This window comes from Mandrillus leucophaeus, unplaced genomic scaffold, assembly GCF_000951045.1.
Source record: "Mandrillus leucophaeus isolate KB7577 unplaced genomic scaffold, Mleu.le_1.0 Scaffold794, whole genome shotgun sequence".
Classification (NCBI taxonomy): Eukaryota; Metazoa; Chordata; class Mammalia; order Primates; family Cercopithecidae; genus Mandrillus; species Mandrillus leucophaeus.
The window spans coordinates 141,334-143,889 of NW_012108630.1; positions in this window are offsets into that span (position 1 = coordinate 141,334).

Below are 2,556 nucleotides of genomic sequence, written 5' to 3' on the forward strand. Positions count from 1 at the left end.
CCCTCTTAACACTGCTTTAGCTGTGTCCCAGAGATTCTGGTATATTGTATGTTTGTTCTCATTAGTTTCAAATAATTTCTTGATTTCTGCCTTGATTTCATTGCTTACCCAAAAGTCATTCAGAAGCAGGTTGTTTAATTTCCATGTAATTGCATGGTTTTATATGATTTTCTTAGTACTGATTTCTGTTTTCATTGGACTGTGGGCTGAGAGTGTGTTTGATGTAATTTTACTTTCCATTTTTTGAATTTGCTGAGGGTTGTTTTCTGATTGTGTGGTTTATTTTAGAGTATGTGCCATGTGCAAATGAGAAGAATGTATATTCTGTTGTTTCAGGGTGGAAGAGTTCTATTAGGCCTGTTTGGTCAAGTGGTGAGTTCAGGTCCCGACACTTATAATTAATATCTTGGTTAGTTTTCTGCCTTAATGGTCTGGCTAACACTGTCGATAGGGTGTAGAAGTCTCCCACTATCATTGTGTGGGAGTCTAAGTACTCTTTGAAGGTCTCTGGGAACTTGCTTTATAATCTGTGTGCTCCTGTATTGGATGCATGTATATTTAGAACAATTAGCTCTTCTTGTTGACTTCAATCCTTTACCCTTATGTAATTCTTTTCGTAGTTCTTTTCTTTGTCTCTTTAGAATGTTGTTGGTTTAAAGACTGTTTTGTCTGAAATTAGAATAGCAACTCCTGCTTTTTTTTTTCTTTTTTTTTTTTTACTGTTTGCTTGATATGTTTTTCTCCATCTGTTTACTTTGAGCCTGCAGGTGTCATTGTATAAGAAATAGTCTCTGGAAGACAGCATACAGTTGGGTCTGCTTCTTTATTCATCTTGCCACTTTATGCCTTTTAATTGAGACATTTAGCGAATTTACATGCAAAGTTAGTGTTGGTATGTGTGAATTTGTTGCTGTCATAATGTTGTTAGCTAGTTATTATGCACACTTGATGATGTGGCTGCTTTATAGTGTCAATGATTGCAATGGTTAATTTTGAGTATCAACTTGATTGGATTGAAGGATGCAAAGTATTATTTCTGGGTGTGTCTGTGAGGACGTTGCCAAAGGAGATTAACATTAGAGTCAGTGGACTGAGAAAGGCAGACCCAACCCCAATACAGGTGGGCACAATGTAATCAGTTGCCAGTGTGACTAGAATATACACAGGCAGAAAAATGTGAGAAGAGAGACTGGCCTAGCCTCCCAATCTACATCTTTCTCCCATACTGGATGCTTCCTGCCCTCGAACATCGGACTCCAGGTTCTTCAGTTTTGGAACTCAGACTGGCTCTCCTTGCTCCTCAGCCTGCAGATGGCCTATTGTGGGACCTTATGATTGTGTGAGTTAATACTTAGTAAATCCCCTTTATATATCTCTATCTCTATCCCTGTATCTCTATATCTATGTATATCTATAGATTTAGATATATAGATATATCTATTCCATTAGTTCTCTCCCTCTAGAGAATCCTTACTAATACATGTTTTGATACCAGGAGTGGTTCTAGAGGAACAAAATATTAAGGTTGGAGTTCTTTCATTGCTTTTAGGGTTTCTGGACTTGGCTGCTTAATATGATTAGACCCCAAAATGTTAAGGACTTTACTTCTAATGGTATGGAGAACACCTATAATCCTTGGCATGAACTGTATAGAAAGTTATGCAAAATAAATGCATTTGACATTCCTGATTCATCGGTCATGAGACGCAAGGAACTTAGTGACGCTATACATAATACCTTTGATCGTATGTGGAGAACCAAGGAAAATAATGAAGCTGGTTGGTTGCTCCTAAGTTCAGTGGACAAAATGATGAAAAAAAATGATGAACTCAGGGATTCTATCTCCTGGCTTCAGAAGCAGATACTGAGCCTCAAATGTGCTAAGAGAGCCCTGAGTGAGAGTCTTATCTCCTATCGAGAAAGAGCTGAAATTGTGAGAAAAGCAGACACAAGCTCTCATTATGTGCATGGCTGACCTGCAGTGAAAGGTGCATGCACAGCCTCGCCAGGGGTCCACTGTTAAAGTGAGGGCATTGATTGGAAAAGAATAGGACCCTGCAACTTGGAAGGGGGATGTGTGAGAGGGCCCTGATGAAGCTGGGGACATTGAACTTGTAAACTCTGATAAACCTTTTTTGCCTGAAGAAACAGCTTCCTCAGCTCCAATAGTGGCAACATCCCCTCCCCAACCCATGCTGCCATCATCCTTTCCACCTTTGTCTGAGGAGATATACCCTACGTTGCCTGAGGCAACAGTAATGGCCTCTACTGAGGCAGTTGCCAGGCAAGATAATGTTGATTCTCCTTAGGAGCCACCCCCAACACTCCTGTTTGATCCTAGACCTATAACTAAAGTTCCAGTGGGCCCCTAGAAGTGACGATAAGAGTGTGACCCATGAGGGAGTGCATTATACCTGAAAATAACTGCTTGAGTTTTCTAATTTATATAAACAGAAATCTGAACAATAGTCATGGGAATGGAGATTAAGGGTGTGGATAATTGTGGAAAAAAACATAGAGTTGGATCAGGTTGAATTCATTGATTTGGGCCCACTA